Here is a 24,317-nt window from a genome sequence, read left to right on the forward strand (position 1 = left end):
TGTGATGCAGATTCTCTGTGAAGGGATAGGGGTCTGTTCATTACTTTGCAGGACCAGGGCTTAATGCTAACACCTCAAGGGCAGCTACTGTGTTCTCTAAATCAGGCCCTAGGTGCTAGTTAAAGGAGTATGGAGTGAATGGAAAAATTCCCATTGAAATGAATGGGCTTTGGTTCAGGGTCTAAGTATTTGTGGGATTCAAACACCTACTCCTATAATAATCGAAGGGGATAGGGTGGGGATAGTCCTCCTCATCCACTGAAATGAGTATTCTGCTTTCAACAGAAATGCCTGAGAAGGGCTATAGAAATAACTGTATAAAGTGATTCCTCCGGCCTGGATTGTTGGGGGTGATTGATTCTGGAGTTAAATAATGATACCGGTAGATAAAATACCAATACCTGATCCGTTTCTTCTGAAATTCCCAGTTTTCTTCTCCTTCGGTTATGTTAACCATGAACAAGCAGGGCCACATACCCGCACACTGGTGTGACATTGGCACTCAGTAAGTGCAACGTTCATCATGAGACTTATCAGCACAAAATCTTGTGATGGCCTATAATAACCCCATGAAAGTGACAGATGGTGTGACAGGATGTATGATGTGAGATCACACACAGTAAGTTTCATATGAGCTCTTGTGGTAATTGCACAATCACTGTGTATGAGAATAATATCAGAGAAGAAACAGTGACAACAAGTCCTCCATTGTACAATGCACAGCGTGTGATTGGGATTGCAGGAGGCAATGAGCTACTGAGAAACTTTTAAGAAAGGTTTGTTTTTTCTTAAATCACAAATGTATGTTGTTTTAAAAATATATAACTGATAAATCAAACTGTTCTAGATGTCTTCAGAGAGCTTGGAGAATTTACAAAGCCAACCAGGAGTCACGCATTGCCCATAGCTGCAAAAATAACATCTCTTTTAGCCATTTTTAGCCACGGTCTGTTTCCAAATTGTGGTAGGTGACAAGAAAGGCTAAAGTCAATCTGCAACTTAGTCAGAGATGTTTCTAATCAATCTTTTGTTATTTCCTCTAGAAACATAATGGAAGCAGATTGTACCTCTTCACAAAATAGGCCCTATGTGAAAATGAATCTGAATGTGGTATCAGGAAGGCCGTTCCCCCATACAATGTCCTAGGCAGCAGATAAATCTAAGACCACTCCCCCAGTCTTGACTTCTGCTGGCATTCTGCTTGTGTGTGTTGTTGAGGCTAATATTTGGAGCTCATGGGTAAAAGTAAGGCTAAAGGCAAAGGGAGAGTTTCCAGCCCTCTCCTTCTCCTGGGCTTGGGGAAGCTCACCTCCCTCTGGCTCTTCACTGTTAAGCAAGGTGAGACCAAATCCAGGCTGACGAATCCGATGTTGAAGCAATAGGAGCAGCTGGTACCTGACTAGGGAGTTTCTGTGGCTCTAGGCCTTTCCTGCAAGGAGTAGAAGCAATCCCAACACCTCACTGAAAGGAGAAGAAACTGGGGTGTCCCATCTGCCTCCTTTCTTCAACAGCACATCAGGGTGCTGAGAGCAGAACCTACCCCTCCCTGGCCCTTTTACTTAGCTGAGCTCTATTCATCTGCGCGAGAAAGTAGCATTTTCTTCCATCTGCATTAGTGGGAGGCATAGATCCTGTGGGTTGAGGCGGGGTGTGTGATTGGGCTAAAGTTACTAAACTGTGCACTTGAAGCTAAACCAGCACTATCGTATTGCTGGCAGAGGTGCAAAGGTTCTGAATTGGCTTTGACCAATATGCTAAGTAACTTAATGGGCCAATTATTTCATAGACTATGTGGCTGGGTTGTCTTTGTGTTGTTGTTTTGTTTTCATTTTTAATAATCTGCCTGTCTTTCTGCTCCCTGAGGTTATTCCTGTTCACAGCAATAATGTTATGCCAGGCTACGTTGGCACAACGGAACAGGAATATTAACAGGGCAGGTATAATGTACAGTTCCAGGAGACTAGCCAATATACACAATCGTTCTGTTGCTGACAACTGTTCTCTAGCGTTGGCTTCATTATTAAAAATATCTTCATAGAGATGCCAAATTTACCTTTCTTAGGTCTATACAATTTACCTTCATTTTAATATTATTCTATTCATTGTGTTATGTGGCTCAGAGAATGTGCAGAATTCAGTAAAATTGTACGTAACTTCTTTTTAAAGAAAAAAACATTCTCTGAAACCGAGAAATCTCCCCTAACTTTCAAACTAACTCTTAGGAGAGGGGCCTTAACCTGTACTCTAGAGTTCAGTGGCCTCTGATTCTCTTGGACCCAACAGGTTATGCAATTCTGAAGTTGAAGGTCATCTGCCAATTATGCTTGGTCACTTCCTCACAGCTGTTCAGATCTAGGCACTGTTAACTTTTAGATCTGCTAAGATTGAGTCATTCGGAGACAGATGCAGGCTCTCTCTAAAACAAGTTTTTAGTAGAGTTTTCTCCCCCACACCCCAGAAAAGGTTAACTCTTCAGCAAAAAATCAAACCCCAAAATATTTCAATTTGGAAATGCTGTCATAGTGCCTCATGGGAGTTGTAGTTCAGATACCGCACACTCTCAGCCTCCTGTGTAGTCCTGTCTCCCTGCTCAGACATCTCCCATGATGTACCATGGTTTCACTCTCACCAAAAGATGGATGGAGGCAATTGTATCATAGGAGATGTGGCCCAACTGGGGAGCCCAACCCATAGAGGAGAAAGGGGACATAAGGAAACTGAATTACAACTTCTATGAGGCGTCACGGCAATATTTTTTAATCAGAAAACTGACCAGCTTTAGTTTTTAGCATTGCCAATCTTACATGTAGCATGTAATTGGATTTTAGAGCACAGTTACTGATCCTTAGTTTTGTTTAGTTTCCATTTAACGGACATCCATCTCTTAATCACTGACAGTAAAGTAGAAATGTTAGTTCCGCTAATTGGGAAAAAAACACCCCTGCTTTTACTTAAAGCAAGAACACTTTTGCTTCTTGTTCTCATTTCACCTCTAAGTCTCCAAGTGGTCATAGATGAAATGCCTCTCTGCTCAAAGGCATCCCTGACTTGGTAGTTCCAAAGTTTCACAGATCTTGTCCCCTTGTTTATATTCCCAGCATAATGGTAATGGCTTGTGTTCTCAATAAATACTTTACTCATGAAATACATGTGCATTTGTAGTGGGGTGGTTACCCGCTCCTGCCCTGAGGGGTTTGGAACAGCCCTGGGAGAAGACTGTTCCAGGGAGAAGCAGCTACTGGGCTGATTGGGGAAACAGCCGCAGCTGGGCCACGCCCAATCAGGCCCCAGCTGGCCCTATAAAGGCTGGGGAGCCAGGAGCTCAGACAGAGTCTCTCTCTCTCTCCCTCTCCCTCCCCCCCCCTCCCTTAGAGAGGGAGAAGGGCCTGGGTGCAGGGAGCTAAGACAGAGTAGCTGGGTGGAGCAGGGCTGGAGAAAGGCTGAGGAGCTGGTGAGCTGCAGCCTGGAAAGCCCCAGGCTGCGGCCTAGTATTAGGCTGAGGGCAGAGGGCAACCCAGGTGTAGGCTAAGGCAGCAGGTCCAAACCCAACCTTGCCTGTGATGAGTGGCTGATACTGCAGTCTGCCCCAGGGAGTGGGGCTAGATGGTGACTGGCAGTAGCCTTATTCTGAAGCGAGGTGAGGTTAGTGGGTGGGGGTTCCCCTGGGAGGGGAGACCCAGCGTGTGTGGGTATTGCCAGGGGGCAGCACCCAGAGCAAGGGGCACCAGGGTCCTCGGAGGGACACGGGGGCCAGTGCAGACAACAAGGTGGATCACTGGCCTGCAGAGGGCGCTCTAGAGGCTGGTGAGCTAATTCCCTGGCCGACCAGCAGGAGGCGCCACAGGGGTGAGTCCGACCTTTACAGCATTGTGCATCTATGGAATGTAAATGAAGCTTTAAACTACCTGTGATTCATTTTGGAATCATTTTATCATGTTACAGCAGGTCTATGGCTTGAAATTTCCAGGGTCAGAAGTGCACAGTGAAAACAGAGGTTTGCATTACACACACAATGGTAAAGGTGGGTCTAAAATGAGCAGCACTGAAGACCTATGCGCACCTGGAGAATATTTACTTTCTCTCCTGGAGGAAAAATAACCTGCTAAACTCTGTTTTAGCCTCCAGATGGCATATGATACCATACCATTATTCTTTCCAGAAATAGATCTTTCAGGATATTTTTCCTGTTACTCTACCAACATTCTTCTTCTTCCTGTAATTTTAGCCCATTACTTCTAGTAACCTCCCTTTATGCCATACCCTAAATAACTACCCTCTTTTCAGGGGTTTAACCCTTCAAATTCATAAAGATGGTTATGCCTCCTCTCCAGCCCAAAGTGGTTGATTCAACAAAGCATATAAGCACTTATTTGACTCGTTGACTTCAATGGGATTTAAGCGTGTGCTTACAAGTAAGAATGTGCTTAAGTGATTTACTTAATCCAAGTTTTAGCCAAGCCATTTACAAGTGTATGCATTTCAGTTCTCCAGCTTCCCATCACTTTTGTTGCTTTTCTCTGAGCTCCCTCCAATTTGTCAATATCCTTCTGGTATGGTTGTACCTGTAAATAAAGAGATGGGCCTGAGCCACAAAGTTTGATGGGCTGTTTAGCTCCACCATTTCAGTCAAGGCCATTGTGTAGATGCAGTACAAGCCAGGCTCAAAGTTGGAATCCAGATCTCAACTTCCTCGGTTTTTGAAGGCGTTGGGTGTGAACCGAACCTGCGCTTTCATCTGTAGAATTAAAGCTCAATATTCAGATGACTTGTAACTTGCTACACTCGCTAAGAAATTGTAGGTTCGCTTTTACTCCATAATCGAAAAGCCATCACAGGGATGCCAATGTTTGACACTCTATTTCCCCCGCAGTTATTCCAAAGTCGTGTCTTGCTGAATTCTAGAGGTTTTTGAAGTGGCATATGGTGTTAATCCCACGTAGCATCACAGATTTAACAGGAAAACTGCCTAAGGGTGGTATGATTGCAGGCTGTCAAATGCGGCATTACTTCCAAGATATGAGAGTCCAAAGCACAGTAACATATAGAATGTTCTTTACAGCTTCCAGTAGTTTGGCAAACCTCCGACTCCAGATAAAATCATTCAAATGCTGACCTAGAAACAGAAATTCTCTTGCTCACCATTGTGAAAGTTCCTGCAGAGCAAAAGCCAGGAACAGAGATATGGTACATAATAACTTGGGCCAAAATTTTCAAACTTAGATGCCTAAAATTAGACAACCTAAATCAATATTTAAGCATCTGAAATAAATGTCTTAGTTTCTGAGCACCCACAGCGCCAGTTAAATTCCTAGGTATGGAATTGACTCTGAAAAAGCTTTGTGGTCATGGTCATAGAGGTTAATTGGCTGAACTTGAACTCCGAATGTAATGCTGTGGCAAAAAAGAGCCAATGCAATCCTGGGATGCACAAATGGGAATCTCAAGCAGGAGCAGAGGCTATTTTACCTCTGTATTTGGCACTAGTGTGACCACTGCAGGAATACCATGTCCCGTTCTGGTGTCTACAATTCAGGAAGGATGGTGATAAATTGGAGAGGTTTCAGAGAAGAGTCATGAGAATGATTAAAGGATTAGAAAACATGCCTTTATAGTCCTAGATTCAAAGAGCTCAATCTGTTTAGCCTAATAAAGAGCAGGTTAAGGGGTGACTTGATTGCCGTCTAGAATATCAACATGGGGAACAAAGAGAAAGGTGTAAAATGATCCAATGACTGGAAGCTGAAGCTAGACTGGAAGCTGAGAATGAAGCTTATTTCAGACTGGAAATGAGGTGTAAATTTTTAACAGTGAGGGTAGTTAACCATTGGAACCATATACCAAAGGTTATGGTGGATTCTCTATCCATGACGATTTTTAAATCAATCTTGGATGTTTTCTAAAAACTTTGTTTAGGAATTAGCTGGGGGGAGTTCTATGAGTCATTCTGAGATGATCACAATGGTCCCTTCAGGCCTTGGAACCTATGAATTAGGTGCCCTTGTTTGAAAAAGCCACCCTGAATGTATTTCTAGTCCTTATCAATATGCTACCCACTCTTGAATGCAATTGATGCGTCAAAAAAGATGACGTGTTTGTTCATGCTTCAGTATCTAAAGAACAATAAAGAAGCAATTTTAGAAAATAGATGTTACATTTTTATATGTAATATCCACCTAGCTCAATTTTATTTTTGAGTAAAATTTGCATAACCCTCTAGAGAGGTTTTAATTGTTTTCTTAAACTATATGGAGCTATTTACTAGTTAGTTTGGCTGGTTTTGCGTGCTCAGGGCTAGCCCAGGCTGAAGGTGCAAGCTGCCGTGACTTCACTGCTGTGGTCTCCAAGCTTGCTAGATTAAAGCTAGTGCAGGCATGTCTACTCGAGCTGCAGCCACACCCTCTGAATGCAGTATAGAGCTATCTTTAATGGTAATAGCACTTAGAGGAGTCATTGTGCTAGGTACTGTACAAACACATAGTAAGAGACAGTCCCTGCCCTAAAGAGCTTACACTTAGGGTATGTCTACACTATGAAATTAGGTCAATCTTATAGAAGTTAATCTTTAGAAAGTGATTTTATACAGTCAATTCTGGGCCCGGCAAACAAGCACAGACTGGTGAGACCGCATAGGTATGGGATGATTCCCAGTGGCTGAGAAACTTTCACATGTGTAAGGCCACTTTCCTGGAACTTTGTGAGTTGCTTTCCCCTGCCCTAAAGCACAGGAATACCAAGATGAGAGCTGCCCTGACAGTTGAGAAGCAAGTGGCAATAGCTCTGTGGAAGCTTGCAATGCCTGACTGCTACCGGTCAGTCAGGAATCAATTTGGAGTGGACAAATCTACTGTGGGGGCTGCTGTGATCCAAGTAGCCAAGGCAATCGCTGACCTTCTGCTAGCAAAGGTAGTGACTCTGGGAAATGTGCAGGTCATAGTGGATGGCTTTGCTGCAATGGGATTCCCTAACTGTGGTGGGGCGATAGATGGAACACATATCCCTATCTTGGCACTGGACCACCTTGCCAACCAGTACATAAACCACAAGGGATACTTTTCAATGGTGCTGCAAGCACTGGTGGATCAGAAGGAACATTTCACAGACTTCAGCGGGGGATGGCTGGGAAAGGTGCATGACGCTTACATCTTTAGGAACTCCGGGCTGTTCGAGTAGCTACAAGAAGGGACTTACTTCCCAGACCAGAAAATTACCATTGGGGATGTTGAAATGCCAATAGTTATCCTTGGGGACCCAGCCTACCTCTTGTTCCCATGGCTCATGAAGCCGTACACAGGCAGCCTGGACAGTAGTAAGGAGCAGTTCAACTATAGGCTGAGCAAGTGTAGAATGGTGGTAGGATGTGCCTTTGGACATTTAAAAGCTTGCTGGCGCTGTTTGCTGACTAGGTTAGACCTCAGTGCAACCAATATTCCCATTGTTATTGCTGCTTGCTGTGTGCTCCATAATATCTGTGAGAGTAAGGGGGAGACGTTTATGGCGGGGTGGGAGGTTGAGGCAAATGGTGGCCAATTTTGAGCAGCCAGACACCAGGGTGATTAGAAGAGCACCGCTAGGTGCACTGCGCATCAGAGAGGCTTTGAAAACCAGTTTCATGACTGGCCATGCTACGGAGTGACAGTTGTGTGTGTTTCTTCTTGATGCAAATCTGTCCCTGTGGTTGATTTTAATTCCCTGTAAGCCAACCACCCTCCCCACTTCGATCACAGCTGACGAAGGAAATAAAGTCACTATTGTTTTGAAACCATGCATTCTTTCTTTGTTAATTAAAATAAAAGTGTGATAACGGACAAGGTAGCCCGGGTGGGGTGAGGGAGGAGGGAAGGACAAGACCACATTGCTTATTGTAGCCACACTACAAATCAAAACTGTTTGAATGACAGCCTACTGTTACTTGGGCCATCCTCTGGAGTGGAGTGGCTGGGTGCCCCGTTCTTGGGCATCTGGGTGAGGAGAATATGGAACGTGGGGAGGAGGGCAGGGGGTTATGCAGTGGCGATCTGTGCTCTTGTTGCCTTTCCTGCAGCTCCATCAGACACCCAATCATGTCCATTTGCTCCCCCATTACCCTCAGCATCGCCTCCTGCCTCTTCTCATTGCGCTCACTTAATGCTTTCCTGACCTCTATCACTGAATGCCTCCATGCATTCAGCTGTGCCCTATCAGTGTGGGAGGACTGCATGAGCTCGGAAAACATGTCAGCGTGAGTGCGTTTTTTTTTTTTTTTTTTTTTTTGCCTTCTAATCTGCGATAACCTCTGGGACGGAGATGATAGGGGGAGGATAGAAACATTTGCACCTGTGGGGGGATAAAAAGGGAGAGTAGAATTTAAGGAGATACATTTCTGAGAACAAAGAGGAGACTTTTTCACAGTGAATGAAGCAATTCACAGCAGACAGCACATGTGCTTTAGGTACAAGATCGCATTTTGCTTTTTATATTGAGCGCCTGCCGGTATGGTGACACATCACACATGGCTGGGCAACAGAATTCGGTTTCCAGGCAGCCATGGTAAGCCAAAGGGTACGTGGGGTTGGCTTCTTCCACCTTCATAACATGTGGGAATGGTTTCGAACTGCAGCGCCCTCCTTTCCCATAGCAAGCAAGGCTGGTTGGGTTTACCATTTAAAAGGAGGGGCTGTGGTTTTCAGGTGGATGTGCAGCACACCCCTCCCCCCACCTCTCTGCATGGCTATTCTCTGGGATGATCCCTTCACCCTACCACAGGGCCACCCAGAGGATTCAAGGGCCCTGGGGTCTTCAGCAGCGGGGTGCCCCTGCCACCGAATTGCTGCCGAAGACCCGGCACTTTGGCGGTGGGGCCCGGAGTGGAAGGACCCCCCACCGCGGGTCTTCGGGGCACTTCGGCGGCGGGTCCCGGAGCAGAAGGATCCCCCGCTGCTGAATTGCCGCCAAAGACCCGGAGCGGAAGAAGCTCCAGGGGCACGGGTCCCACAAGAGTTTTCTGGGGCCCCCGGAGCAAGTGAAGGACCCCGCTCCAGGGGCCCCAAGAAACTCTTGTGGGGGCCCCTGTGGGGCCCGGGGCAAATTGCCCCCCCCCCGGGCGGCCCTGCCCCACCATGTGGCTATTCTCAGGGCTGATCCCTTTTAACAGCCCAGCATGAACGGGGTCCTTTTACAGTTCCCTTATAAAAATTCCCTTATTTCAACCACGTGACCATGAATGATATCACTCTCCTGAGGCTAACATAGAAAGATATAGACTGAATGTTGCTTGAATGCGACCAAAACCCAGGACCATTCGCTGCCATGCTTTGTGCTACAATGATTCCAGACTACTGGCTTGGCATAGTAAAGTGTCCTACCGTGGAGGAAGAAATAAGGCAGCCCTCCCCAGAAACCTTCTGCAAAGCCTTTCAGAGTACCTCCAGGAGAGCTTCATGGAGATGTCTCTGGAGGATTCCCGCTTCATCCCCAGACACGTTAACAGACTTTTCCAGTAGCTGTACTGGCCGTGAATGCATCCTGATTCTTCAGGGCAAATCAAACCTTAAACACACTTTCTTTTAACCCCTGTAGTGTAGTTACAAATGTGCTCACCGGAGGTGCCTTCTCCGGTTTCAAGGTCCAGGAACCCACCTTGGGAGGGTATTGGCTCCAGGGTGATGAAAAGGTCCTGGCTGCTGGAGAGAACGGATTCTCCGCTTGCCTGCTGTGCATTCTCCTCCTCCACAAAATCCTCCTCCCTATTGCGTGAGACTCCCCCCTTGCAGGTGTCCACGGACAATGGTCGGGTAGTAGTGGTAGGGTCCCTGTCCCCCAGAATGCCATGCAGCTGATCATAGAAGCGGCATGTATGGTGCTGTGACCCAGAGTGACTGTTTGCCTCCTTAGTCTTTTGGTAGGCTTGCCTGAGCTCCTTGACTTTCACAGGGCACTGCTGTGGGTCCCTGTTGTAGCTTCTCTCCACCTTGCCCTGTGCAATTTTGGCATATATATTAGCATTTCTTCTTTTTGATCAGCATTTGGCCTGCACAGATTCTTCTCCCCATACAGCAATCAGATCCAGTGTCTCCCGTTCGGTCCATGCTGGAGCTCGTGTGTGATTCTGGGGAGATTGCATGGTCACCTGTGCTGCTGACCTCACCACACTGACCAAACAGGAAATGAAATTCAAAATTTCCCTGGGCTTTTCCTGTCTACTGCATTGGAGTTGAAAGCGCTATCCAGAGCGGTCACATTGGAGCACTCTGGGATAGCTCCTGGAGGCCAATACCGTCGAATTGCATCTGTACTACCCCAAATTTGACCCAGCAAGGTTGATTTTTTTTTTAGTGCTACTCCCCTCGCTGGGAAGGAGTACAGCAGTCAATTTTAAAAGCCCTTTAGGTCGACGGAACAGGGTTGGTTGTATAGACGCATTGCTTATAAAATCGGCCTAACACAGCTAAATTTGACCTAACCTTATAGTGTAGACCAGGGCTCAGAATAGAATATCTGGGTGGGAAGGGACCTCAGGAGGTCATCTAGTCCAATCCCCTGCTCAAAGCAGGACTAATCCCCAGATAGATTTTTGCCCTAGATCCTTAAATGGCCCCCTCAAGGATTGAACTCACAACCCTGGGTTTAGTAGGCCAATCCTCAAACCACTGAGCTCTGTCTCCCACAATAGACAAGGTACAGAGGGTAGGTATACACTGTAATGCAAGCCCAGGGTTAGTGGGATTCTAGTCAGCTGACCCAGGTTAGAGAATCCAGAGCTGTCTTACCCCTACATTAAAATTTTTCTAATACAGGCTTGAAACTGGGGTTGTGCTGTCCACACTGCAGCATGCAGTAGACCTGAGGCAAATCAATCATATCCCAGACTTCCTAGTGCCCTCCCAAAATGTGGCCAGTCTTGCACTTTGGCCGTGGTGCACTGTGGGAAAACTTGATAGCCCTCCCTGACCATGACAGAAATTTTGAACAGCCTGCCAAGCAACATGGAGGAGACCCCCTTTTCAAGAAGTTCTCTTGCTTGCGCTTTCACTTCTGTGGCAGGAAAGGGATAGAGCTTCCATGAGGTGCTGGTGGACATTTTGGTGGTGTTTTCTGACCTACCAAAGGCACCTGATAGAGCGTTGGATGGAACAGAAGGAGGAGGAGGAGTATCCTGGCATGGCAGACTTGCACTGGCTGATGCTGCTCAATACACTTGGTATAGCTGCTGAGATCCCCTCCGTACACCAGCGCTTCTGACAAGCTCAGACTGGCGGGATCACATAATCAGGCAGACCTGAGATGACCTGCAGGGGGTTCAGAACTTTCACATGAAGAAAGCTACGTTTCTGGAGCTTTGTGAGCAGCTTGCCCTGAGCCTCCAGTGTAAAGACACACGCATGAGGCTACCCCTGCCAGTCCAGAAGCAGGTTGTGATAGCCATCTGGAAACTTGCTACCGGGTCCATTGCCAACCGGTTTGGTTTTGGAAAGTTGACTATGGGCAAAGTGGGCATAAAAGATATTCCTGAAGTAATTGCTAGCTCTGCGAGAATGGGGTTTCCTCACTGCGCTAGGGCCACTGATGGGACATGTGTCCATAGTTCGCCATCCTCAAGGAACTCATGAGTACATAAAACACAAAGGGTTTAACAGACCCTCATGGATCACAGAGGTCCATTTACGAATGTCAGCATGGCCGCATTGGGAAAGTTCATGATGCTGGGGGGTTTTGCCAGTCAAGTCTACATTCAGGGACAGGCTAGGATACTATTTCCACCAAATGATATTATCATAAATGGCATTACTGTCCCCCACCATTATTCTGGGGTTCCCCAAACACCCCCTTTTGCCTCAGCTTATGAAACAGTACATGGATTTCAGAGACCCTGGCAAAAGATGGTTTAATTACACTCCCAGCAGGTGAAGAATGGCTGTTGAATGTGCTTTTGGCAGATTGAAATCTCTTTATAGATGTCCACAGCCCCATTTGGATGCCAGGGTCATCGATGCTGTATGGGTTACTGTGGCTTGCCATTTCCCCCTGACAGCGAGGGGCTGCTGAATAGGGATACTCAGCCGGAAAGTGTACCTACTGCAGCTAGAGCGGGATGCACCTGGGCAACAGAAGTCAGGGATGCTTTGTACTCCCACATTATGGACTTGCATGACCCAGTTGAAGATGGGGAAGAGTACCTCTATGAATTTGCTTGTGGGAAGGATGAGGCTAATTGATTTGGGGGGAGGTCAGTGCTTGGGGTGGGGGGGCTCGATTGCCATGCAGTGTAGGTCTGAATGACACGATGGTTTATGGAATGGTGGGGCCGGGGGGAGATGATTCACAGTATGGATTCATATGAGGAAGTGAGTGAAGTGTATATTGCTGTATATACCTGTATAGAGGAATAGTGTTTGGTTACTAATTTCTAATTGTTCCTGATCATGTGTTTTAGCTTTATTATTTCAGATCATGATTGTCTGAGATTCGGTGATAGCAAGAAACTTTCTTGATGACATAAAAGGCTTTATTTATAAATGTATTAAAACAGGACAGCGTTCACCCATTGCCAGGCGGGCGAGCTGCCATTACAACACCCAAGCAGCAGTTACAAAAGAACAGTTCTAGAACAAAATAAAACAGAAGTGCATGAACAAGTGAAAACATGATATAAACCCCCTATTGCTGAGGTCCCCAGCTCCCCCCTTTCTCCTTTCCCATCTTTCATCATTTTCTGTGCACTTGGCACTGGGGGAGGTATCCACAGGAGAGGGGGTCAAGATGGAGGGCTGCATGGGCTTTAATTTCCCTGCCCAGACGCTCATGGAGCCAGATCATATGGACCATCGACCCAGGCCTGGAGTTTTCCAAGCTGTTTCCTGACTGAGGTACAGAGGGTTCAGAGGGTGAGGGAGAAGCAGCAGGAGCTGGTAATCTTGCAGCCAGGATTGATATCAGCAGCTCAAACAGTTCACGCTGCTGAGCTCTGTCCTCCTTTAGCTATCATTCCTGTTCCAGGAACTGCATAGGAAGTGCCTGCTCCTGTGCTGAAACCCAGTCCTCAGGTTTTGTGGTGAGCCTTAGCCTTTCCTCCTTCCTCTTGGCATGCCTTTTTCTCTAGCCTTAAGTCCTTTTGTTTCTGGTACTGGACCTAATTGATGGCCCTCTCAAGAATTTCAACTATCAGTTCGTCACAGAAACGCTTCCTCTTGGAAGAGTCCATGACAGCACATGGGGCCAGGTTTGTGCTGCACTATGGCCAAGCTGTGGAGGGACAGCAGCCAGTAGAGGTTGCGGGGCCTGCAATAGGAGAAGACACAGATGGTTATTGTCTCAAATAGTTCAGTGGAGATGCACAAAATTCATTCTTGTGGAATTTCAAGGAAATACAATGTTACATTTCAAAACTGAACTGCAATGTACTGTGAAAGGGATGCTTCAGTTCACAGAATCCCCCTGGACACACCCTGGTTAATCACAATTAAAATAGTGCAGAGACAATGGTCAGTTAAAAAATCTAACTGTTCTTGTTTGACAAAAATTGCAGAACTACATGGGGTGGGGGGTGGAATGGTCAGTAGCTTTGGTCCAAAAGTTAACTGAAATGGACTCGTTTTGAAAATGGATCACGTTCCCCCCCCCAAAATACACACAGCGTTCACTGTTTCCAGATGGCTACGCAGACCGTTGAGTGATTACTGAGCAGCATACATAAAGGCATGGCAATGTAATATTCTTGTTTTTAAGAAACAGGAATGGCCCTAGCAAAAATCTGTGCCTTTCCGGTAAAAATACTCTTTAAAGATGTTCTTTACTTTGCCTTAATCAGTCGCCATTTTGAACTCCATGTGGTAAGGGGGAGGAGGACACCAGGGAACTGGGATACAATCTGCCATTAGTGGATACATGCTGCTAGCCTGGGTATCTCCTAACTTTTGCATTGGTTCTTAGAGCGGAAATCCCTCTCATTGCTGTAGCAATAAACATAAAACTGGAGCCAGAAACTTACTGGGCTCAGGGATGGCTTCTGTCCCTTCTATGTCTGCTGCAGGCTTAGTAGCAGGCCATTCCTTGGGAGAGAACAAACTGCTCCTCTGAGTATGGACCTAGAATTTGCTCGTGATCCTGTTTCCAAATGTGTTCTGGGACCAGATTCAGCCCCAGAATGACTTCATGGTTCTCATTCGGTGCCTGCTACTGGCTCCCATCAAGCCCCATGCTGGATTCTGGGGCCAGCAGGACACCATCCCGGTTGACCAGGTTATCATGCACCACAGTAGGCTCTGTGCTGGGTACAGTACCGAGCATCCAGACAAACGCCTCATAAATCAGGCACAATGTTGGCGAGTTGCCCAAGGTGCAGTTCTGGTCCCTGGTCATCTAGTTCTCAATCCTGAGCCACTGAATCTGCTTCCTGAACTGGTCACTGGTCCGGTAAATTTGCAGAGTTGCCAGCTTCTTTGCTTTCTGCTGTTATGCCTGTTCATTCCTGGTACTTTTACTAAAGTTCACAGTTTTGCTGGCCTTGCACCAGAGAGTCTCCAAAATCAGGCTGTGCTCCCGTGACCATTAAGCAGTGCGCTTCGCAAAAGGCATATTCTGGTCAGTCTCCATTGCAAACACAGGAGGCTCTCTGATGGGGTGTTTGCAGCTCAGTGGTCAGAAGACAATGGCAAGGTTAACACTGACTCACTGAGCTGCTGGTGTACGCCAAGAAGGGTGATTTCTGTTTTTCAACTGAGTTGGTTGGAGATTCTTGGGATAGAGAGGACAAAAGAAGTTGGCCCATGGGATTGTGGATTACTTTTGTCAGACTCCCAGGACCCAAGTCAAACAGTGCTGTGTTGACACTACAAAGCAATAGGGCATGAACCCTGGGTCATGGTTTGACATGGGCACAGACCCTCTACCCCTGCAGGTTCCTAGGACTCTAGGTCTGAGCCTGTGTCTGAGAGATTTGTGTGTAGATGGAAGGGGAGGTTGGGCTCAAGCCTGAATCAGAGCTTACATTGCAGGATAGACATACCCAGAGAGATTAAGTGATTTACCCAAGGTCACACAGAAGTCTATGGCATAGATGGGGAATTTGAATTTAGATTTCCCCAAGTCCCAACTCAGCGCCAAACCATGAGCCCATCCTTCCTCCCCAAATCAAACCTCCACCTTTTACTCACGATAAGGACTGTCAAACATCTTTATTCTTCCTAAGGAAATTGGCATCTCTTTTTGTTCAGTACAGTATCCTGATGAGCCCCTACCCCCAACCCCAGTGAGGAAAAAGCCCTTCTATTGCATAATCTCCTCCCCTGTCTATTACTCAAAATGACAGGTTGGATTAAAATCACCTTCTTCCTGCCTCTTGCTGGCAGCGCCCAGCCCAGGAGAGTTGCTGGACAATAGCCTGAGAAAGAAGAAAATTGCAAACCACTGTACGTGGTAAAAAAAAAAAAAAAAAAAAAAAAAAAATGCAATCAAGTCATTTCTTTGACTCCTTTGCAAATAAAATGTTAAAAATACTCAACTAGTTCTCTATTTTAGAACCACTTTAAATTGTTTGGTAAATGGCAGCTGAACAATATCTGTATTGCTGGATAATTTACCTTTCTGTTTTGCAGTTGCTTTAAGATCTTCTGGGAGTTACATGATTGATTTCTTCTAAACACTTGTTTTGTCAGCAGTTTTAAGAAGCTATATAGACAGTGTGGTATTCAATGATCAAAGAGGGGTTAGCTGGATAGGTCACTATATCACTGCTCATGACAGACACATTCCATTCCTGCCTCAGGCTTTGTATTTTTAATGCATGAGTGGAGTACAGATCTTTTTTTATATATTGGCTACTCCAAGGCTCTGCTATATAGTTTTATTAATGAATATTTTCTTGTGCATCTACACATTACTTTGTGAGGATTGCAGGAAGAAATCATTCCACTGGGTCTCTACACGCTCTCTTAGTCTCATTTTACAGCAAAATTGACTTTGGATTCCATCATTATTAAGGCATAAACTAACTTCCAACTATTTAGATCATTTAATAGGCGCTATTTATATATTTCCCTTTGTTTGCATCAGCTGTATGGTAGCTAAATTGGAATTGCTGTGTTTAACCTTCTGTAATCTCCACCCACATCCCCAAAGTTCTTGTGCACATCAGGGACGCAGTATAGATTTTCAGTCTTAGACAAGTGGGAAAAGGACGTGTAGGAAATGCTCTACTTAGGCCTTATTGCAGGCTTGGCTCCAGACATACCACACTAAAGATGTGGGAAGACATTTGCCCTGGGTTTTTATTTAATTTTACATCCTCTTTTTTACTTAATGATTCATCAATTGTATTCAACCAGTTAAAAACGGTGGGCCGAATTCAGGATCAATGTATCACAGCATGAAAAATAGGTGGCATTATTGTTATTTATATTACAGTAGCACCTAAAGGCCTGAACTGAGACTGGGGTACCATTGTGCTAGGTGCTGTACATACACCTAATAAGAGACTGTCCTTGCCCCCTAAGAGCTTGCAGTCTAAACAGACAAGGCATACAAACAGAAGAGAAAGAAAGAAAGCTGTATTACACCCATGTTGCAGATGGAGAACTGAGACACAGAGACATTAAGGGACTCTATATAGTGTTAACCATCTAAGCTACTAAACTTAAGGTATTGTAAATTCCTGACTTTTCCATGCTAAGAGTAATTGATTAAATATAAAATACAGATGATAAATATATTGCATCTATCGTACTGTAAGATACGGTGTCCACAACTCTAATCTATGCACCGTTCTGACTTGGGAAGCTGTCGAGGTGTTTTACGAGCAAGGAACGTAATTCAGTGTCTTTGAAAAAATGTCATGGTGAACGGTGTGCTACAGTGCTGTCAATTTATTTTTATGTATGATAAGATAAGCTACATTTTATTGATCCACTAATACATAATTTGTGGGCATTGTGAGACATGCCAAGGGAGAGGCCAACATTTCTCTTGTAGCCCGTTCATGGTGTCTCAGCTGTTTTTTCAGCTTTACTTTACTAGGTCACTGTGATCTTTGCTCTGTTGTTGGTTTGAGTGTGGCTCAGGAAAGAGTAATTCCAAAAACCTGATGACATTCATCTGATGGCTGTTCAGTGCCCCATGTGAATAAGTTGGTGGAAACAGTTCAGATCCTAGTGGACAAATGGGCTTCTCATGAAAGCTACAAGCAGAGAGAGAAAGGATGGTCTTGTAGTTAAGTAGCTCTGGGTTGAATTTCTGGCTGTTACTTCCTGTATATCTTTGGACAAATGGCTTAAGCTCTGCCCCTCAGTTCCCTATTTGTAAGATTTGAAGGATAATTCTTTCCTCCCCCCTACCCTTAGTTTGTTTGGTCTCTTCAGAATTTAAGCTCTTACTTTGTGTCTGTACAGTACCTAGCACTACAGGGCTTCTATGCGCTAGCATACTACACATAAGTCATAGAAAACACATTTGCTATTAATTGGCACCCTGCATTGGCAAATCAATAAAGAGGCCAGGATATGAATGGGCAATGGAGACTGAACTATCCCCTCACCTTATCACTAGAGGTGGTCCTTTCTCAACAGAGGTGAGGTAGATTAGGGGGATGGCATAGGGAAGATTGTCCCATTAAACCAATTTTATGGATGATGGAAAAATTTCAGTCCCCAGAGCCACCAATCTGGCACCCAGATGTTTCCTTTTAAATAAAGGGTAAATCAGACACATTTCAATGCTGCCAGTGTATCTTCTTAAGTAAAACTGAACACAGAGGTCAGACCTGGATAAGATGGGGGACTGGTGAGAAAAACCTGGTGGCACTTGTTACTGAAGTCTGAACTTCAGCTGCACCTGACTTATTTCTTGCCAACAAATCTTGTTCTGATATCAGCCCTTTGTTCTCTTTGTGTGTTTGCAAACCAATCCTAATTTCTGGGCACACATTTGTTATTCATACGTGTTCACTACTTAATTTCTGTGAACAAATTCATAGTCCAAGGGCTGCACATGAACTGTTCACTTTGCTTGTTCGCAGTTCATTATTTGCAGAGTGTGATAGGTGAAAAGTCACATGCTATTGTTCTCCCATCCTGATTTTGCCAATCTCACTGTGATGGAAGATGTTTGCTGGTGGCATCACTGAATGATCAGGCAGTTGGCCTCTGTTCACCATGCCTCTACTTTTTCCCGGGCCACCTTCACATCTGGTGGTAGTCTGTCTTTTATTCAGTCTTAGCGATTCCTGAGGTGATGGGGTTCCTAGATATGAGGTTTGGCTATTGACCCCCATGAGTATCCAATCCCTGCAGTTGTTCCAGAGGGTATTTGTCCTTTCCTTTCTTCCCCTGCGGGTTGGGGGGGGGGAGCATCTAGAAAGTGAGAGGTTTTGTGCCCTTCTTAATGAATGGAGGGGAGTTGGTTGAGGTGTCTGGGCTCTGTCCCAGGGCACTGTAAGGGTTACCAAATGTCCAGCACCCAGCCTTAAGGCTGCCACGCTGGGCCACTTCCTACCACCCGCTCTCCTGTCAAAGTCTTACAGTCCGTCTCAAAGTAGTAAGAGAAACGGTACTAGTTGAACCTTCAGCCCTCCTGGGCTCAGCAGGCAGGCTCTTCCTCTCCTGCAGTGTCCTTCCTCAGGAGCCCTCAGCATAGGTCCCTCTCCCTGCCTTATCAGGCCCCTTCTGAGCTATCTCACTCCCTCTGAAACGCTACCTCCAGCTGGAGCATGCTCTACAAGTGTGGGTGGGCAGGGTCATCTGAGCCTGGAGTTGCTCCTTTTTACATGCTCCATATGGTGACCTCAACTTCTAGCCACACAGTTTCCTTGGCTTTATGGGACTGAAGGTATGAATTATGCTAGCACTAATAATAGCTGTCACATAGGTATTACTGAAATAGATCAATGTGCATTTTATATAAGAATAATCTCTTTATGTAATATTTATTTTAAGGTAGAATTTTAATCTGAGCAGTTGTGGAAAGTATCTGCTTTTTTCTGAAGAGCACTGCTTTGAGCCATCCATCAAACACACATTTAGGTGCTTAGCTTTCCATTACATGGAGAAAAATTTGGAAAAGATTTTTTTTTTTTTTTTTTTTTTTTTTTGCTTCTAGCAAAGTTATCCCAACATGGTCTGACTGCATGGCTGGACAGGCTGCAATTCTACAGGTCTGTCTGAGAAAGGCAGATTTATTTAAAAAACTGAACCATAAGAGACTGGCTAAAAAATTACTGGCTTCAAACAATATTAGGAGAAGCACTTTGAATATTTTTTCTATGCAACATGGCCAGTTGGTTCCCAGTGAAACATAACTCTACTAGCCCATCTATTACATAAAGAGATCAATATGCTGTAACTTTTTTATTAGACACCCTCAGAATCCATGTGAACGTGCAATCCCTGGCTGTCTGGCCAAACTGTGTTAGTGTTACTGGTAGATTAGGACAAAACATGCCATTGTAACGTTTTACTGGATTGCTAATGTAACACTTCGTTTTGGGGATTAGGACTTTGGTATTCAGTACCTTTTGGAAGAGGAAGGAGGTCTGATTATAAAGGCACTGAATTATCTAGATTGAGTTCCCCTCTCTACCTCAGACCTCTTGTGTGATCTTGGACAAGTCATTCAAGCTCTCTTTGCCTCAGTTCCCCTTCTGGAATATCTGTTTGTAACACTGCCTTTGTCAAATCCTTTGTTTGGCTTCTTTATTTAGCTTGTAAATGCCACAGACTGGGCTTAATGGTGCCTTGATCTCAGCTGGGGCCTTAGATGCTATGGTGATGGTGGTGATGATGATAATAATTGAATCTTGAGGTCATTTTGTAACCAATGATATCGCCTTCCAACTGAGTATCTCAACCATTAACTCAATTTTAATTTTATTGAATGATATAGAATCAAACCAAGTTTTGAATTTATATTCGCCATCTTAAAATGTGCTGAGTGATGCGTTTTAAAACATTGAGTGACGTGATTAAGAGCTGCGAGCACCTTGCAATGTACAGCTGCTGCTGGTGAAAATATTAAACCTTTTCTGGTGGAGTCTGAAGAGTCTGCAGACCAAATTCTGTGCTGCCTCAACATGCCGAAGTAAATGGAATTGCACAGGATAAAAATCAGTGCAGACTCTGGCCCCCTGTGTTCTCGCTGACGGGAAAAATGGGTTGTATTTGTAATGCAGATCATCTCTGTAGAATTACAGAAATGTCAAGCTTCTTCTGCCAGAGATAGCCTCTTGTCATTGGCTTCATTCTCCATGTATAAAATATTGCAGTTATTTGAGGGTGCAACATTGCACCATCTGCAATATTGTACAGTACCTAGTTCAGTGGGGTCCTGACTCCGATCCCTAGCTGGCACTACAAATAATGCAATACCTAGGTTATGTCTTCACTGCACCATTAACTCAGGCTCTTCCTGGGTGTTGCTCCTAATACCCTGCCTGTCTACACGCACACACAAACTTTTCACCTGAGTATAGTGGTGCTTTACACCCAGGCAAGTTGGTTTGGTTGGACTGTAGGCTAAAGCCCAGGTTCTGCTTTTGCTCAGGCTGGTAACCCACCCAGTTTGCAATGAGGACATAGGCTAGAACACTTGAATCCTGATCGTCCTCCAGTGGTTTCCCACAGTTCTCCCCATGTTCCCAGAAGAACAAACAACTTCTCCCACAGGTCTCCGGGAAAGAATCATGGAGTGGCTCAGCTTATTGCAGTACAAAGGACCACGGGCTATGCCCTCAGAAGTTTTAGCAACACACACAGATCAGTGCAGCACCAGTAAGGACACAGTAACTAAAGTGTGTGGGTTTTCACACCTAGCATAATGGGGTCCTAATCTCATTTGGAGACTGTAAACCTTACTAAATTACAAATAATAATTTGTAAATAATCTGACCCCACCAGATAGAATAGCTCCTGAGGTTCCATATGCAGTTGATCCCTTCCACACACATCTTACAACACACAGGGCTGAATGGAGATTTGCAGTATGGCTGATGCTGAGTTTGAAAGGCATCAGTAAATGCTAATGGGCTGGAAACCAATTAGCTTCTAAAATGGGACTTGATTTGACTTTTTCCCCATGCTGAGCTGCAGAAGAAGAATTGGAGTGTGCGTGTGGGAGGAGGATATGATATGTGTGACCATGAGTCAGTCCCGAGTGAAAAAAGGAGCAGTGAGATTAACCTATCGTCAGATCAGAATAGTTGGTGAGCCACAGAACCTTTCTGCATCAACAACTCCCTTTCCCTGCACCCATCAACAGGATTTACTCCACACTTTATTACATTTTCTAGGGATTCTTTAAAAATATATATTTTCCCTGCCTTAAGCAGAGCATTTTTGCTTTTAGCATTAATACTACTTTCTATTCAGTACCTTATATTTCAGCTTCATCTCCTTGAGTCTAATGGAGAAGTAGTTTAACAGAGATTTCCTTATTTCAAGAGTAGAGTTACTGCCTCAGTGTCATCCATTTTGGCTTCTCGATCCTGACAACATTTGTTCACTTTCTCCTCTTTACATGGTTGCATTTTCTTTTTGCATTCTGACACCTCATCTTCTATAGCTTTTCAGTTCTTAGAAGCAACTTTCAGAGAACTTTCAGAGAACCTATTTTTCCATACACTTTCTATTTCTGTCTCAAGAGCCAGGCACCTATTTCTATAGTAATAGAGCCTGGAGACCCCAGCCAGGAACCAAGGACCTAGTGTACTAGCACTGTATGCACAGAACTAGAGCCGGTCAGAAGACAGAATTTCCATTCTGCCGGTAGCTCTGACCTTTCAATATATTTATTTTATTTAATTTTTGGTTCTGAACTGGAAATTTCTAAATTTCCCATGGAACAAAAATTGGGAACAATTTTTACTTGGGACTATGGAAATGTTTTGTTTCAGTAATGTCAAACTTCATTATTTATAAAGTCTAAATGAAATTAAAATAACAAAGTCAACATGAAATGTTTTTATCCTATTGAAACAAAACATTTTTACGTTGAATCATTTTGATTCTCTCATTTCATTTTGACTCTTCTCCATCAATTTTTGTGTGAAATCGACACATTCCCACGAAGCATTTAGATTTTAGCAAAACTGCATTGTCTGATGGAAAACTCTTCCATCAGAAATGTTTCAGTCAGCTCTGCATACAACAAAAAGACAAAAGACTGCCCCAAAGAGCTTACAATCTAAATATATAAAAAGATACAACAGCCAGACTCAGAGGAATACAAGGTAGCAGGCAAATTACTATCATCAGCATAAGTAGCAGTGGCTGAAGCTCATCGGCTACATAGCCATTGTCAAGGCGGACTTTCCATGTGTCCTGAGAGCACTGGGCAAGCACCACTTGTGGATTTAAGGCAGCATCGAAGAAACAGGTGATCTTGTGAAATCACAAAGCATTTCCCACTTTGAATGTGCACATGGTGTCTCCTGCTGTATCTACAATAATGTAGCTGGCACCTCTGGAAACTGCATGGCTGAAATCCTGCCCTGTGCCTTGAGCCAGACCCCACGTGCTGACAGCAAGGCAGATTCTCCTTACTGCATTAGCCTCAAAGGCGGGGTGTATAGTCTCCCAGAAAGAGAGCATGTTCATCTCCCACTTAGCTAGCACATGTGCTCCAACAACAGCATGCATTAGCTGGGGTACACACTGCTCTTTTATACAGCAGCAGCAAACAGAGCCTGAAGCAGGACATTCTTCAGCCTGCAAGATAGCTTTTGCACTGAACCAACCAGCAGTGGCACTGTTCTGCTCCCCCCTCTCACCTTGCATGACTACATTGGGGAAGGGTAGGATTTAGTCATAGATAGTCATGCACAAGGCCCAGAAGTAAAATGCCTACAATAAATCCAGTTGGACACCCAACACAACCACTGTCCTAAGTGGAGGCCGGCGGTGACGTGTATGTTGCATGCACTCTTTCAAGCTAAGTATCTGGAAGCTTTTCAGAACATGTGGTGCTTTATTTCTCTGCTCACATTAGATGTGTTCAATGGCATACAATGTAGTCAGGAAACTATTTGTTGGTTTAGGACACCCAAAGGCATTCTAGGCACTTCATGGAAGCCATAGAAAGATCTGCTTCCTGCTCCAAAGAATTTACAATTACAATTGAGGCCCCAATCCAGTGATTGGATTCACATGGGCAGATTGTGATTACAATGAGATTACTCACACACTTGAAGTCAAGCATGTGTTTAAGTATTTGCAGGTTCAGGGCTCCGGTTTCCTCCATTTGTGTGTTTCACACAAATAGGGGAGAGAAAAACATTTTAAACACAGGAATTCAGGGGCAAATGTAGTACCACCGACTATTATCAACTCATCTATGGAAATGCACTATATTTCAAACTGATGGTGGCCCTTTAACTCCATCAGCAAATCACTTGCATAGAGTCAAAGGTGCTAATAGCTGAGTTTTAAGGTTCCTTGATGGAAAGACAAGAGCTTCTACATGTAACAAAGTGAATTTTCCCTGATCACAAGAGTATCTGCTTGTACTATGATTGAATAGTCTGTTATCTTTTCTGTCAGGAGTGAATTGTGTTGTCTTGATCAAAAGTGCAGTTTACTTGGGGTACAGGTAATTTAATTATTAGTGACAAACCTGACAAAAGTACTTTGATGTGACAGATTCAGGATGTCTAAGTATTAGCATGCGGTGGCGGTGGGGGAAATTGATTGAATAAATCAATCAGTAACATATTCAAAGATGATTCTGAAACACAACCAAGAGGCCAGAGAAATGCAAAGCTGATAACAGTGTGGAGTGAGCACAGGCTGACTGGGAGAGGATCATTAATTCTGTATAAACTAGACTCTGTATGGTGAGAAACCTGGGTAAGTAAGTCTTTTTTGAAACAGTGTTTAGATCTTGTTCTAGCTCTTCCTATGCTAAAACAATCTAAGGGCTTGATCCAGCGAGGACTTTCTTTGACTTCACTGGGTTTGGATTCGGCCCTACATCCTTGGAGATTTATGTAAGTGTGCTAATTTGTTTAAGGAGTTTACTTTCTTGGTACATCTAGCATAAATCTTAATATTTGTAAGGTGAAGGTGATCAGCATTGGCTGAGGCACTTAGACACAGACAGTGCCACCATCAACCACAGTGTACTACTACAAGTGAATAGTTCTGTACCAAGCTGGATGACTTATGAGTGCCTGCAAAGCAAGGGGTTAAAATGCTGCCCTAGGTATCCAGAAACCCTTCAGTCATTGATAGCAATTAGGCTTGAGAACGCAGGAGTTCAACGAGGGAATGTTGACATCTTGGCAACATATGCCAGCTCCCCCTCAATAGAAAACCAGCAGTTTGGTAAGCCTGAGATTTGGTTGTGGGCTGAAGCTCACCTCC

Source organism: Trachemys scripta, chromosome 4, assembly GCF_013100865.1.
Source record: "Trachemys scripta elegans isolate TJP31775 chromosome 4, CAS_Tse_1.0, whole genome shotgun sequence".
Classification (NCBI taxonomy): domain Eukaryota; kingdom Metazoa; phylum Chordata; order Testudines; family Emydidae; genus Trachemys; species Trachemys scripta.